The sequence below is a fragment of the Rhipicephalus microplus genome, chromosome 9, assembly GCF_043290135.1.
Source record: "Rhipicephalus microplus isolate Deutch F79 chromosome 9, USDA_Rmic, whole genome shotgun sequence".
Taxonomy (NCBI): domain Eukaryota; kingdom Metazoa; phylum Arthropoda; class Arachnida; order Ixodida; family Ixodidae; genus Rhipicephalus; species Rhipicephalus microplus.
In genome coordinates this window covers 50,827,260-50,844,734 of record NC_134708.1, presented here as the reverse complement: position 1 = coordinate 50,844,734, position 17,475 = coordinate 50,827,260, and positions in this window count along the sequence as shown.

Sequence of the window (17,475 nt, the reverse complement as noted above, 5' to 3'; positions counted from 1 at the left end):
AGCTAATTGATTGGCTTCTTGTGTATCAGTTTCTGTCGTTCCTTCTTCAAGTCTAGGTGAAATCGAGACCGTACCATTCTATGGTCACTGCATCACACCCTGCCAATCACTTCCACATCCTGCACGATTCCAGGGTGTGCACTCATTATAAAGTCTATTCCGTTCTTACTTTCCCCATTAGGGCTCCTCCATGTCCACTTACGGTTTCCTCGTTTTTGGTAGAAGGTATTCAAAATACGTAAATCATTGTGTTCTGCAAATTCTACTAGTAGCTCTCCTTCGGCATTTCTAGTACCGATGCCATAATCTCCTACTGCCTGGTCTCCAGCCTATCTTTGCATTAAAGTCTGCCACCAGTATAGTATAGTCTGTTTTTACCTTACTCATTGCTGATTCCACGTCCGTCTTCATAGAAGCTTTCAACTGATGCGTCATCGTGGCTGGATGTAGGCGCGTAAGGTTGTATCCTTCATCTTGTATCTCTTATTGAGTTTAATTACGATACCTACCACCCTTTCATTAATGCTATAGTATTCCTATATGTTGCCAGCTATGTTTCTGTGAATTAGGAACCCCACTCCCAGTTCTCTTCTGTCAGCCAAGCCTCGATAGCAAAGGAGGTGCCCATTCTATAGCACCGTATAGGCCTCATCTGTCCTCCTAACCTCACTGAGTTTTATTATATCCCATTTAACACCCTCTAGCTCCTCGAGTAGTACAGCTAGGCTTCCCTCACTAGATAAGGTTCTAGTGTTAAACGTTGCCAAGTTCAGGTTCCAATGGTGGCCTGTCTGGATCCAGAGATTTTTAGCACCCTCTGCTGCATTGCAGATCGGACCGCCGCCGGGGTCAGTTGCTTCGCAGCTGCTGGGGACTGAGGGCCGTGAGTTATTTGACGTATGCATGTGGGAGGTAGTGGCCAGATACTGCACCCGGGTGGCCAATCCATCTCTGGTGAGAACCCCCCCCCCCCCCCTTAGCTCGTGTCCGTGGTGTCACTACACACTAAACGCCTGCTTATGCAGACGCCCCTGCGTGTCCACTGTGCAATGTAATAAATCCTGGAGATTTTGGAATGTAATATAAGCCACATTTATATCCTGATCCATCTGAACACTGACTAGCTGAATGGCGTCTATTCTGCCTATCTTATTATAAAAGCGTTCTCATCTGTTTTCACTCTTGAAATGGTTACTCCTTTTCGAATCTTTAGTTCATTCATATGATTTCTCTATTCTATGCAATAAATTTGTAGTCGTCAGTAAAGATGGTATTTTTTCTTTATTTACAAACAATAAAAATGCTGCAAGTATAGATCTCCTTGTTTATAGCCACGATATATTAAAATATATTTGGGAGCATTTTTGAAGCCTTTACTGCACTTTTTTTATTGATCATTATCCTTTTGCTGCATTCCTCATCACTGGTGTGAAGCCAAGTTATGCAATGTTCTAATCAGGCACCTGCCCTGATTCTCTAAACTACAGACTCATTCCTTTCACTTACACTTTTTCCAAGCTCCTCGAAGGCATCATTCAAACTCAAATAAATAATTATTTCAAGGATTACATCATGTTTAAATAGCACAGTTTCTGTAAGGAATTTCCTTGTGATCATCAGCTGACATAATTTACTCATGGCTTATTAATAGACACTGGCTTTCAAGTTGAAACCTTGTTTCCCAGTTTTTTCGGTGCACTGATTGGGTCTCCGACCATAGGCCTGTATTCACTAACCATCCTCGGTGTTACCTCAAGTTTTTGTTATCGGTTGTAAGCCTTTATTGCGCTTGATATACAAAGTTGGCCAGTATTCGTTAACCAGTCTTGTTGTAGTTTTTTACCTCCTTACCATTTTTGTGCCTTTATAACACAAGTAGAGGGTACAAAAGCTTGAGGAGAACTCGAGGAAAGGCCAAGGTTGGTTTGTGAATACGGGCCATAGACTCTGTAGTTAACACAACTGAAAATTCACACACACATCTTAGTATACAAGGGTTCCTCTGATATCGCAGTCAATTCACCTCTGTTGATGGCTCTAACTCTTCGACAGCTCAAGTAACATTCGGCACTCCGCAGGGAAGTTTCCTTGGTCCCCTGTTCTTTTCTAATATTTGTTAATGATTTGCCTAAATGTATTTTTTCTCAAACTAGACTTTTTCACTGATGACCTCATTTGTAGTGTACTGAGCCATGAAAAGTAACTCTGGCTATCAGTTATTATAAAGCAACCTCTGTTCAATTACAACTTGGTGCTCATCATGGCTACATTTCTAAATAAGGGTAAGGCTAAACTTGTCACGTTTACAAAAAGTTTCATGCTGCTTTCTGAACTTCACATACTCCGAATACATAAATGTTGATTCAGCTTGCACTGACAACTATTTAAATGTTCATTCTATGTTTGACCTGACATGGAGCCGTCATACCTATTTCGCTTTGTAGTTGCCACTACCTCTCTGCCTCTCAAATTGTAATCTACAACATGCTCCTGCACAGGTGCTTAATCTCACCCACTTTACTTTAATTCATCCTAAAATATAGAGTATACTTCATAGATGTGACACCTGGATTAGGCCTACATCATAGGTAACATCGATCTCTCCAAAAAAATGCAACAGATTTTTTTTTTTCTGATTACTACCATTTCATTGGTGTGTCAGTCCTAAAGGCTTGTGCTGGTCTTGATAACCTTTACCATCATTGTACACTAGTTTGTTTACCTCTTTTTTATAAAATATACTGCCACTCATTACTTCATTTTTTTTCCAATCATATTTCCACATCACCATCGTCCTTTCAAAATTAAACACACAGCTCGCTGTACTTCCATCTTTGCTAAATCATTCATACCTAAAACCATTATCGAGTTGAACTGGCTGCCTCCTTATATTGCAACTAAAATTAATACACTTAAATTTAATAAACTTATTAAAAATATTACCCATTTGTAGGCTGTCTCACTAGAGCTTTTCTATTTTCAGAATTGCATTTTTGTATATTTTGTTTTTTATGTCACACTTTTTTAGGTGTTTGTTTGATGAGTATTGTTGTTCTGTTGTTCTGCTGTTTATTGATGCTACAGCCTATCTGTTTTTCCCTCCTCTTTATGTAATATATTCCTACAAGTAAGGGCCTTGAGGCATTTCTTGCAAGAAAATAAGTAAATGACAATTCTAATGTACCAAAGTCTCCTTCCCTTTTAAATGAAACCGCTTTATGAATTTTTAGGCTGGTTAGTCATTATCAATAAAGTTTGTGAATGTCTTTTTTATGCCATTTCTAAGCCTGAAAAAAAAATAGCAAGAAAATACTTTAGCCACAAAAAAATCATTTTTTATTCAAGAGAAGCATTTGCATGTATAGGCTGGTGCACATGTATGCACTTATATTTTCAGAGGTGGTGCCGCTTCAGTGGCTCATACAGTACTCGCCTACTCACCCAATAGATGCAGCTTTGATTAATCCAGGCACCACGGTTGCATTTCTGTAGAAGTGAAATCCTAGAGAACCACGTCAGGTGGAATACTATGGCACAATAAAGAACCCAATGGGGTTCAAATTGTCTGGAGCCTTCCAATACACTGTCTCGAAAAGGTCGTACTACTTTGTTAAAGTCTGTAAACTTAAATTTAGAGGCAAAACTCTAAAGTAAATGATAACAGTACACTGATGAAGTCATGCAATAAAAGTTTGGACACAGCATGGTAGAGTTGACGTGTCAGAATTAATGGTGTGAAAGTATTTGAAAAGTGCAAGTAATATTGTGCAGTACCATTCAATTTGGTCTTTTGTTTGAATAACTCTAGGGGAATATTTTTTGATTGTTTAAAATTACAGCAAAATCTCAATAGTATTAAACAAACACGAGATAAAGGTATGATAAATATAATCCAAAATGCCAGAATTTGTTAGATATAGACAGCAATCACTTATACTTTTTAAGGAGAGTCACCAGATATTTTAGGTCCATGGCAAAGTAGCTCCAGTGCGTTACATGCCACAAAAGTGCTACTGACATTCTTTTGGGCCCCAAATCTGAACGAAACATTGTAAATAGTGTAGTGCACATGTGTGAGTGTATGTGTTATGTGTTTATCACTGCATATATCATAGTTATCACCCAGTATCTGGAGTAACATGTCAGGCGAAAAGCCAAACAAACATCTACAACTCTCCACTAAAATGATTCTCACTCTTCACCAGCTTTTTGCAAAATCTGGCTAAAAAATCACCAAATTTTTCTTTGTGTTTAAAACTTGCTCTGCTTGCTAATTTCTGTAGACGAAAATTTTCTTGCCTGTTCGTGCTAGTTTATAGCTTTTCGCCGACTCAGCTAGAGAGTATCAAACAACAATTTTCATTCAAAGGATGTCTATAGGATGCACTCGATAAAATGGTGTTTATGGGAAGCTAATGAGATAATGTAACTGTAAATAAATTACTTTTTTATGTATATAAACTCATTAAGGGATTTTGGCACGAGCCAAATTGAATAAATTTGTGAAATTCCATATTCACTGTAGAAGCATGTCAAAATAAAACGGCACAAATAATATGTCATAGCAGCCTGTTCAACATGCTATGAAGTAAAAACGATTAAGGTGCTCAAGATATATCGACTGAAAAATAAATTCCAATTTCGCTTTTTTTTTTTAGAAGAAAGCTCAGTGTTCATTGAAAGCCAACTTTGCTGGTCACTTAGTGGACTAAAAGTATTCATAAAGTTATATATATTACCTAAAGATATGTGAAGTTACAGGGAAGTATCGTTTTTTGAACTCGAGAAATACTTTATTTTTTTCAATTTTGTAACACTGTAAACTTTTTGACGATGTAATGCAAGTGGCAACACGCGTTCGCAACAGCAGCCTTCAGCCCAAGCCCACTGATCTGGGATGTAGGCAGTAAGCTTGGCACTGTCTATGAATGAAATGGGGTTATCATTGGCGTTTTATTGCCAACAGAGGCAATACAAGCAATGTGGTCAGAGAGTGACAACATCTCAATGAGCCATCCAGCCATTACAGATTTACGATCATAACATGCTACTTTCTTCAGAGGGTTCTGCAAATGAAATAGGTGTGTTTTTTATATTTATATAACAATAAATTAAATAATATGCATTTAATAAGCCAGATAGAGCACTGGTGCCATTCACGCAATATACTAATAAAAGCTGACCTTTTACAATTGTTTAACTTCAAGTGCAATGCATTTCTTAGTGAACTTCTGTGACTTTGAATCAATCAATCATACAATCAAACGATCTCTCTCTCTCTCAATATATATATATATATATATATATATATATATATATATATATATATATACCTATCTATCTAGCCGCCTACGACCTTGTGCACTCCTTAGCATATCATTAAAGGGATGTACACCCCAAAATTGGTATACATACCGTTATACATTGATTGGTACACTCACAGCCGTTTCATTGCATAGATATATGCCAAATATGATATGACGAGATATTTTTGTACAAATAACATAAATTAATGGTGTGGTAATGGAAAAACCATGACATGCATGTCACGAATGGGCTCACATGCATGTCACATTCATGGTGTGCTTGCAGTTATTTTGCTGTAGCTTGGTTTATACCAAAATTAATACGACGTGACCATAGGTCAGCAAAACTTATGCAGCTCATTCAGACTGAGGCTCACAGCTTGATCTGAGTTTGATTGAGTCGACCCGTGGGTGAGTTCGTCAACCTATGGACGTGACTGCATGATGAACATAAAGAGCAAAGATAACACGTAAATTATGACATACAATCATGCACCACGTGATTTACATGCCGGGCTCTTGGTGTGCTTGCGGCAATTTCGCTAACTTAATATACAGTGAAATTTGCATTGCATACCACTGTATGATGACCATAAATGACATTTCCTAACATGCAAATCATAATATCCACGTCTTAATTGTACAGCATGGTTTCCTCCTTCCTGGCTGCTTCGCATTATGCATCGATTCCTGTATACTGTGCATGGGATCTGCCTTTTCTTTTTCTTTTCAAGAAAAGCATCCTGCTCCTTGGGAGCCAAAGAATGTCATAAAACTAAAATATAGTCTAGCCTTATGACGCTGTTTATGTTACAGTAACATGATGCACTGCGAGTGTCAACGAAAGCTACTGTGCATGCTCCTCACAGCAGCCAACCCATGAGTGGGTCCATGTGTATATGTCAGGTTGTTAGAATGGCGTGTATGAATTGCTGTGTGAATATATATATATATATATATATATATATATATATATATATATATATATATATATATATATATAGATATATATATATATATTGTAGCATTGATATTTGGCACAGGCCGGAACGCCAGCTGAAGAAGAGAAGGAAGAGTGTTGTTGCTGCTCGCGCTCGCTCCGCTTGACAGCTGGTCGGTTCTACCGCTACGTTTTCCACAAAGTAAACGTCTCTTCTGCTCACCACTAAAGGTGTACTATCAAGTGGTGGAGAGTGCTGGGTACCTTTTTCCATCCTGGAACTCCGCAACCGAACTCTACCTTCGCCATCAACAATGTCCATCGACGCTGCACAGCAGACGGCTCCTACATCTCCACCTGTCCACTGTCCCGGCGTCCCGAGAGAGCGAGATCCAGACATCTTCAACGGCACCGATGAGCAGGACGTCGAGGACTGGCTCTCTTCGTTCGAACGAGTAAGCGTCAACAACAGGTGGGACGAAAACGACAAACTGGGCCGCGTCCACTTTTACCTCAGAGGAGTAGCAGAGCTCTGGCTCAACAACCACGAAGCCGAGCTTACCGACTGGGCCACTTTCAAGACCACCTTCGCGGACGTGTTTGGCCGACCGACAGTGCGCAAGCTCCGTGCAGAACAGCGCTTGCGGGATCGCGCCCAACTGTCGGGAGAGGGTTTCACGTCCTACATTGAGGACGTCGTAGGCCTCTGCCGTCGCTTTGATCCTGACATGTCGGAAACCGCCAAGGTAAAACACATTATGAAGGGCATCGAGGACGATGCCTTCCACATGCTGGTGGCTAAAGACCCGCAAACAGTTTCGGAAGTCATCCAACACTGCCAAAGTTTCGATGAGTTGCGAAAACAGCGCATTTCAACGCGACGGCCTACTTTCGACATGACCAGCACGCCAGCATTGACCGTTGGTGCAATATCTCCAGAACAGACTGTATTGACCCCGCAAATCCAGCAATTTATCCGAGAGGAAGTGGCACGCCAGTTGTCCCTTGCCCCCTTGCTTCCCAGCAATACGCATGGGCTGACCTCGTCACTGCGCCAAACCATCGAAGAGCAAGTCTGCGAGGCACTTCCCCCCACGTACCAGCCACCACCTGTGTCCGCTCCCCTGACTTACGCTGACGTCGCGCGAAGGCAGGTACATGCGCCGTCAAACGTCGTCGACCCTGCCCACCAAGCGAACGCCTTCTACGCAACACACGTACCGGCAGGCTCGCATGTTCCCATTTACCGCCGTCCTTCAACGCTTCCCAACAACCCTTGGCGTACATCGGATAACAGACCTATCTGTTATTACTGTCGTCAGCCTGGCCATGTTGAGCGGTTCTGTCGCCGGCGCGTCCCTCACTCAGGCATTATTGATGGCACCTACGGCTACGCCCCCACAGAACCACCACAGACGCTGCCGTTCCATGCAGCTTCGGACACTTCTCCGCCGAGCCGCCGCGCCTTCAACCCACGCCGATCGCCTTCCCCGCGCCGACGTTCACCTTCACCAATGCTTCGGCGTGCACCACCTGCCCAAACGGAAAACTGACCATCGCAGTTCCGGAGGCAAGAACTGCGCCACCGTCGAACTCCACAAGGCCTCGTTCTCTACCGAATAATGAAATAACTGTCTTGATTGAAGGTATCCCCGTTCAAGCATTAATAGATACCGGAGCTGCCGTGTCTGTATTGAGTGAAGCATTGTGTCGCAAGTTAAGAAAAGTTACGATTCCGCTTTCTGGTCTCTCCCTTCGTACGGCAACAGCGCATCACGTGAACCCTTCTATGACGTGCACGGCTCGGTTAATCATCCAGGGCGTTCTGTACGTGGTTGAATTTATCGTGTTTCCGCACTGCTCACACGACGTCATATTAGGCTGGGACTTCCTTTCCACACATCATGCCGTTGTTGATTGTGCCCGGGCCGAACTAGAATTGTCATCGCTCTCCGACGACGATTATAATAAGCCTTCTATTTCTCGTGTTGTCGTCGCCGCGGAGACTGATATTCCACCCATGTCTTCTGTTATTGTGCCGATCTCGTGCGACCATGCCGCTTTTTCGGACGTCATGTTCACGCCGTCAGAAGACTTCACTTCTCGAAAAAACGTTCTTCTGCCTTTTGCTCTTCTGACGGTCGAAGCCACTTGCGCAAACATTTATGCCACGAATCTCCTTTCTGTACCAGTCACCCTATTCCGTGGCGAATGCATCGGCCGCCTTGAGGACATCGATTGTGTCGGCACCAGTCAACTGCCCTATCAAGCAAAAAGCCTTGAGATCGCCAGTGTTACTTCCGCTCTCACATCCGCCACCTCTTCCCTCGACGTCTTCCTTCCATCGATTGATCCTGACCTTCCTGTTGACCAACGAACTCAACTCTTGACACTTCTCGACCACTTCCGCTCATCGTTCGACTTCAAACAAACCAGTCTGGGCCGAACATCTGCAATTGTCCATCGTATTGACACTGGCACCCACGCACCATTGCGTCAGCGTCCATACCGGGTCTCCCACGCCGAACGCCAAGTTATAGACGATCAAGTGTCTGATATGCTCAATCGTGGCGTTATACAGCCGTCTAACAGTCCGTGGGCCTCCCCGGTGGTACTGGTCAAAAAGAAGGACGGGGGCATCCGATTCTGTGTGGATTACAGGCGCCTTAACAAGATCACGCGCAAAGATGTTTATCCGCTCCCCAGAATTGACGACGCTCTCGACTGTTTGCAAGGTGCAGAATTCTTTTCTTCGCTGGATCTTCGATCGGGATACTGGCAGGTACCCATGGATGAAGCTGACCGCGCCAAGACTGCGTTTGTAACTCCGGACGGCTTGTACGAGTTTAACGTGATGCCGTTCGGCCTTTGTAACGCCCCAGCCACCTTCGAGCGTCTGATGGACAACATACTTCGAGGCCTTAAATGGCAGACGTGTCTTTGCTATTTGGACGACGTCGTCGTTTTTTCAAAAGACTTCGATACCCATCTTCTGCGCCTCGCAAGTGTCCTGCATTGCCTTACACATGCTGGGCTCCAACTAAACTTGAAAAAGTGCCATTTTGCCGCCCGGAAGCTCACCATCTTAGGGCATGTTGTCAGCAAGGACGGCGTTCTACCTGATCCTGGAAAACTCCGTGCTGTCGCCCAGTTTCCGAAGCCATCGACACTTAAGGAACTCCGGAGCTTTATCGGCTTATGTTCATACTTTCGCCGATTTGTCCGTAATTTTGCATCTGTCATGGCCCCTTTAACACGGCTACTTTCTGACACCGAGGGCATTTCGGCGTGGTCTTCCAATTGCGATAAGGCATTCGCGAAACTACGTCAATTGCTGACATCTCCACCGATTCTCCGTCACTTTGATCCTGATGCCCCTACAGAAATACACACCGACGCAAGTGGAGTCGGACTTGGCGCTATTCTTGCTCAACGCAAGTCTGGATACGACGAGTACGTCGTTTCTTATGCCAGTCGCACTCTTACTAGGGCTGAACAGAATTATTCAGTCACAGAAAAAGAATGTCTAGCCATCGTCTGGGCAATCACAAAATTTCGACCCTACGTCTATGGCCGTCCATTTGACGTCGTGACTGATCACCACGCCCTCTGCTGGTTATCGTCACTAAAAGACCCATCTGGCCGTCTCGCTCGTTGGGCGTTACGCCTCCAAGACTATGATATCCGTGTCGTCTACAGGTCAGGCCGCAAACATTCAGATGCCGACGCTCTCTCCCGCTCTCCACTTCCCCATGAACACGGAAGTACTTCTGTATCCAGCCTCGATGCTGTGGCACTTTCGTACGCGGACATGCCCTATGAACAGCGCCAAGACGCTTGGATAGCCTCTATGATAGAGTTACTGTCTCGGCCGTCCAAAGTTACGCCCAATCGTTCACTGCAGCGCACAGCTCGACACTTTACCATCCGCGATGGACTCCTGTACCGTCGCAACTACCTTTCTGACGGCCGCAAGTGGTTGCTTGTGATTCCTCGCCACCTACGTGCCGACATTTGCGACTCTTTTCACGCGGATCCTCAATGCGGCCACGCCGGTGTGATAAAAACGTATGCACGTCTCCGGCTGCGGTACTATTGGCGCGGAATGTACCGCTTTGTCCGACAGTACGTGCGTTCGTGCTCCAAATGTCAACGCCGAAAAAGCCCACCACACATAGCCAATGGACAACTGCAGCCGTTGCCTTGCCCCTCCCGCCCTTTCGACCGCATCGGAATTGACTTGTACGGTCCCCTTCCCTATACGCCTAACGGGAACCGCTGGGTGATTGTCGCCATTGATCACTTGACACGCTATGCTGAAACTGCTGCGCTGCCAGAGGCCACATCACGTGAAGTTGGCTTATTTATCCTTCACAATCTCATTCTACGCCATGGCGCGCCTCGTGAGCTACTCAGTGACCGCGGCCGTACGTTCCTCTCCGAAGCGGTACAAGCCCTTCTTCGCGAATGCAACGTTGTGCATCGGACAACCAGCGCATACCATCCGCAAACGAATGGAATGACCGAACGGTTTAACCGCTCACTGGGCGACATGCTATCCATGTACGTGTCCGCTGATCACACCAACTGGGACCGCATACTACCCTTTGTAACTTACGCTTACAACAGCGCCACTCAGTCTACGACAGGATTCTCTCCGTTCTTCCTCCTTTACGGGCGCGAACCTTCCTCATTCATGGACACCATTCTCTTGTATCATCCAGACGCTTCGGAATCCACAACTCTATCTGAAGTCGCCACCTATGCAGAAGAATGCAGGCAACTCGCGCGTTCCTTAACCGCCCAAGATCAAGCGTACCAGAAGAACCGTCACGACGAAAACCTGTCTTCGCAGTCATATTCGCCTGGCGCCTTGGTATGGCTTCGGGTTCCCTCATCTGTTCCTGGTCTTTCCACCAAGCTACTGCCGAAGTACGAAGGCCCCTACCGAGTCCTACGTCAGGCCTCACCGGTTAACTATATTGTTGAGCCGGTTCAACCATCAACAGACCGACGGCATCGAGGCCGCGAGACTGTTCACGTAGATCGATTGAAGCCGCACTACGACCCACCCGTCGTACCCGTTCCATAGGTCGCCAGGATGGCTCCTTTTCTGAGGGGGGAGTGATTTGTAGCATTGATATTTGGCACAGGCCGGAACGCCAGCTGAAGAAGAGAAGGAAGAGTGTTGTTGCTGCTCGCGCTCGCTCCGCTTGACAGCTGGTCGGTTCTACCGCTACGTTTTCCACAAAGTAAACGTCTCTTCTGCTCACCACTAAAGGTGTACTATCAATATATTGTAACGACGAGAAATAAGACACAACGCCTTTGCTGCAGGCCGGCTGTTCTTATTCTGCTTCGTCTTCCTCGTCTTCCTTCCTAGCATGCGAGTCTGTGCCAGAGAGAGTTCCAGTTTCGGTTTTCGTCATTACACTCGGCCATGACTGCTAGCGCGCAAAGGGCAATTTTCTCTGGAGGGCGGCACTGGGAGTGCCGTGGTAGTCTGTCATGTGCACGCCTCGAGCTGTCCTGTGGAACTGTCCTGTACTCTGGTGGACGACCCTGGCTGTGTCGAGGTGGTCGTTGCAGGTCGCGTCCGCGCGGCAAGTTAATGTAGTCACCTGGAGAATGTAAACCCAGCAGGTGATACTGGCTGGTGCGGAGTGATCGCATTGGTGGCGGACCATCGCGATGACTACCCCTTCGCTGCTTGGATGACATTGCAGGGACACCAGTATGCAGTACTGCGGCCCACACTGAGCGGGGACGCCTGCGTTGTTCAGAGCGAGGGAAGGTACGATGGGCTATATCGATAGATATCAGCGACATCGCTGTGTAGACTTTGCGCGTAGACTTGCGACGCAAGTCGTGCTCTAGCGTCTTCGCTGATGCACTGCTGGTCGAAGTGGAGGTTTTTGCCAATCCGTCACGTGCGTTCATGTCGACATGGCCAGTTGCCTCGCCATCCGGAGCAACCGTGAACTGCACCGGAATGACTTCGATGGCATCCTCCTCAGGTGGAGTAGGCACTTGTGGCTCGTTAGGGGAGACGGCATTTGGCAAGTTACGAGCGTCCACGCACTCGGCCAATGACGGCAAAGGTGGCAGGGGATGGTGCGGCTCCTTACTATGGGTCAAACTGGCCGTTGTGACGTGTGCTTGGTCTCCGGCTGGTTGTGAAAGAGCCGCCGTCGTCACGCAGCAGGTCAATGGATCCAGGCCATTTGGGGCTGACCAGCTTGGAGGCTGGCTCACTGGCTTCTGTGCTTTATAGGCGGTCCTAAGTTGGGTCAAGGGTAATTGTGTGTCAGGTGTCGACGCGGAGTCAGAGATCTGCCCGGAGGAGTACACCGTCCAGCTTGTCTCGATGATTGCCGCAGGGTACTCTGGGAAGCTGTCCGGGGAGGGGGCACGCGGCACAGCTGTAGGGGGGCGCGGCGCCTCGTGAGGTTGATCTCCGAGGTAGGGCAGGTTGGCAGAGGGTGCAGCTGCCTCGTCGTTGTGCTTCTCAATAGCCCCTTGCTCGGTAGTGGCGAGGGTAGAATGAGAGGTAGCAGTGAGGTCAGACTCAATTCTTCCAAACGCAGCAATGAGCTTGGCGCTCCAGTCCGCCCAGGACTGCTGCCGCACGCCTTCGTACCTGTGCCACGCAGCAGCAGGATTTTGAAGGCGGTCTAAGGCCACGCACCACTTCTGATTGTCGCTCCATCCCTTGCGAGCTCCGAGAGCATTGATGGTAGCCACCCAATCGACGGCATCGTCCTGGAAGCCGCGAAACTCGGGTAGCTCGGAGGCAGCCGGTGGTGGTGTCACGGCAGGCGAAGCTCCAGAAAATAGCGACGCCACACAGCCAAGTTGGTGTGAAAGAGCCGCGAGAGTATACTGGAGCTTGCTGCGGCTCTCGGGGGAAGTTGTTGAATGGTCTTGCGAGGCGGCCGCGGCCAACGCCTCATCGATAATGTGAAGTCCCGGCAAGGCAGCAGGGAATATCGCAGAACTCGACGCTGTCAGGGCGCCGACCTCGAGGCGGAGTCGCGCAATGGTGCGCGAAAGCTCGGTGGCACTCTCGGGCGGCCCACATGCGGAGCCAGTGGGGACGTGTTCCCCGATCAGCGTACTCACTGCTGTGGTACCCTCGGCCGAGGGAGCTTGAACAGCACCCCTGAGCGGCTGAGGTGCCGATGAAGCACTGAGCAGGACGTTGTCGCAGTGGGAAGCGTGAACGGCATTCCCGGTCAACGACAGGCCATGTACTGTCGTGGTGGGGCCGGGGCAAGCCTGCCCAGGAGCCATCGAGAAGGCCTGGACGCCGTCCCCGAATGGCGGCACAGGTGCTCCCGGCTGCAGGAGGGCTGTCGGCTCCATGATCGAGGAAGCGTGAACAGCGTTTTTACGATGAGAGAACCACGCTGCCGATGATCCACGAGGGTACGGACAGGTGGCTTGTGCCGCAGGGTTCACTTGTCGACCTGTGCTCACGGCACAATCCGTGGCGAAGGACGCGTAGACGGTGTCCCTTTTCATGAAGAAATACCGGTGATGGGTATACTAAAGCCGCCGAGGAGGCCTTGGCGCCATCCCCGAACGGTGGTGGCAGTGGCGGCAGGTGAACAGCTGCTGAGGAGGCCTTGACGCCGTCCCCAAGCGACGCTTACCGCATCTGCATGTCGGCGGGCGTCCTGGATGACGAAGCCGGGACGTATGACGTCTTCTTCGTCGGCTGCGCCATTGTAACGACGAGAAATAAGACACAACGCCTTTGCTGCAGGCCGGCTGTTCTTATTCTGCTTCGTCTTCCTCGTCTTCCTTCCTAGCATGCGAGTCTGTGCCAGAGAGAGTTCCAGTTTCGGTTTTCGTCATTACACTATATATATATATATATATATATATATATATATATATATATATATATATATATGCACCTGCAGCAATGTTTTTCAGTGTTCTGCTGTAACAATGCTTCAGAAACAGGCGGGAACTCTGGATTAGTGTCCACCGTGTAAATTTACAGGTGTTTTTGCGGGCACATTTATAAAGTACATGTAGCTATAGTTCGTAGTATGCTCCATGTAAATTAACTGATACCTTTAATGTGCTGAACCGAATGGCAGCCGGTAATGTGATCTAGAGTCTGCAGCCTACATTTCTTTGGCGGAAAATCTTCGACTGCAGATCCAGCAATTTTCTCTCGTACACTGGGGCCACTTTAGATGCCAAGCGTGTTATGGTCGAGTTCAATGCTGTGTGCGGCGTGACCACCCTTGCTGCGCATGCACGTCCCCTCCCCGTCTCTCTTTTCTCCTACACTCCCCCTTCTCTCGACTCGCACCACCGACGCAAGCAGCATCTGATAGCGAGTTCCTTGATAAAAAAAAAAAAAATGACTGCTAGCACTGCCCAACCGTTCCCTGGCCACCCCGTATTAGGCACTGGATATTGACCTCCAAGGTAGTGCTGGTGATATATTTCTCTTGTGCGTTGTTGAACAATGAAAATGAGCAGAGTGCGCGTTATACTTAGTTAAAAGTGTACTGAGGGTCTCTGCATTTAATAAGAGTCTTGTGTCTCTCACCCATTAGCAGTGATTGGCATGTGACAGAAAGAAACACCGGTCCATCACCGCGTGCTTAGCGCCTCGTCCCCAGGTTGATCTCCTGCGCAACGCCACGATGAGAGCCAGCGTCCACGGCGCCGCCTGTGTAAGCGTTAGCGCCCGCTGCTTCACACGTATGCATGGTTCCCTTTAGTGGGAGAGAACAATTTTTCTTCCACCATCAGTTTGTCTATCGGTGCAGATCGCAGACTGCGCAGCTCATAAGCAGGAGCCGTACATTAGGAATAAGCCCTGCATGCCTTATTAAATGCATCGCGTACCACGAGTTTTTAAATATTTATTCCCCATATGCAGCAGTTAACCTAAACAGCACTGCGCGCGCAATCAAAGCCATGCCACGTCAATCTATCTGTATAACTCGGTGACAGCTAAGACATCATGTGCAAAGATGGCACGTGGCTAAGTTACTCAAGGACTCATGCAAATTCAACTTAGATCAACCAGCTATAGTTCCCAAAGTGAGCAATTAAAGAAATGTAACAGCTATTATCACATCAGGTATTGCCTCTCACTCACATAATAGCCTGCCAAATGTGAGCAACTTTAATACACCAACAGGTGCGTACGATGAATAAGGCATATATCCTTTGATTGCTGCACATCATTTACTTATAGGCTTTACCGCAATGCTTTCGCAATGCAGTGAAGCTCAATCATCTTTTGGTAATTGTCTTTTTGTCTGTTTGAAAAGGACTCGCCAAGATGCATACTTGGCCCGAGCAGTCGCAAATGCTTATTTTTGTTTGATGCACAAGTGGCCTGTGCATGCGTTCATTTCGTATCATGTAATGCTCTTCTGCTCTCGCTGGCTTAACCGCAGTGCTTTTCCCATGCAGTGAAGCTTGATCATAGTTTAGTATTTGTCCTTTTGTTTGCCCGAAACGGACGTGCCAAGATGCATATTTGGCCTGAGCAGTCGCAAATGCTTATTTTTGTTTGATGCACAAGTGGCCTGTGCATGCGTTCATTTCGTATCATGTAATGCTCTTCTGCTCTCGCTGGCTTTACCGCAGTGCTTTTTCTATGCAGTGAAGCTTGATCATAGTTTAGTATTTGTCCTTTTGTTTGCCTGAAACGGACGTGCCAAGATGCATATTTGGCCTGAGCAGTCGCAAATGCTTATTTTTGTTTGATGCACAAGTGGCCTGTGCATGCGTTCATTTCGTATCATGTAATGCTCTTCTGCTCTCGCTGGCTTTACCGCAGTGCTTTTTCCATGCAGTGAAGCTTGATCATAGTTTAGTATTTGTCCTTTTGTTTGCCTGAAACGGACGTGCCAAGATGCATATTTGGCCTGAGCAGTCGCAAATGCTTATATTTGTTTGATGCACAAGTGGCCTGTGCATGCGTTCATTTCGTATCATGTAATGCTCTTCTGCTCTCGCTGGCTTAACCGCAGTGCTTTTTCCATGCAGTGAAGCTTGATCATAGTTTAGTATTTGTCCTTTTGTTTGCCTGAAACGGACGTGCCAAGATGCATATTTGGCCTGAGCAGTCGCAAATGCTTATATTTGTTTGATGCACAAGTGGCCTGTGCATGCGTTCATTTCGTATCATGCAATGCTCTTCTGCTCTCGCTGGCTTAACCGCAGTGCTTTTTTCATGCAGTGAAGCTTGATCATAGTTTAGTATTTGTCCTTTTGTTTGCCTGAAACGGACGTGCCAAGATGCATATTTGGCCTGAGCAGTCGCAAATGCTTATATTTGTTTGATGCACAAGTGGCCTGTGCATGCGTTCATTTCGTATCATGTAATGCTCTTCTGCTCTCGCTGGCTTAACCGCAGTGCTTTTTCCATGCAGTGAAGCTTGATCATAGTTTAGTATTTGTCCTTTTGTTTGCCTGAAACGGACGTGCCAAGATGCATATTTGGCCTGAGCAGTCGCAAATGCTTATTTTTGTTTGAGGCACAAGTGGCCTGTGCATGCATTCATTTCGTATCATGTAATGCTCTTCTGCTCTCGCTGGCTTAACCGCAGTGCTTTTTCCATGCAGTGAAGCTTGATCATAGTTTAGTATTTGTCCTTTTGTTTGCCTGAAACGGACGTGCCAAGATGCATATTTGGCCTGAGCAGTCGCAAATGCTTATATTTGTTTGATGCACAAGTGGCCTGTGCATGCGTTCATTTCGTATCATGTAATGCTCTTCTGCTCACGCTGGCTTTACCGCAGTGCTTTCACAAGGCAGTGAAGCTTGACCATACTTGCTTTTACGTGTATTGCGACTTATCAAAGTTTTGTAATAGCTCAACTGTTAACGCTAGAAGTGATGCATTCTATGTGAAAGTTTTATACTTACCTTCGGGGATTCACGTTTTCATAAAGTTTTCACAATATATCAGTAAGGTCGAGTTGGAAACTATGCATTTTTGGAAAACACCCACGAACACGACGGAGACACGAGATTAAAAACACCCAGTACTTCGCCTTTGTCTTGTCCCTCCGTCGTTTTCACGTTCATTTTCAAAGTATCTATCAAAATGCTGACAACGCTGTTTCACTGCCAGCAACCTTTGGCGTGCAAGAAAGGGAGCTAAATTTTCTCTCAGCCTGTAAACCAAGCAATTGCGGCTACTCGATGTGCGATAAATAAAAGACCAAAATTAAGAATGACCA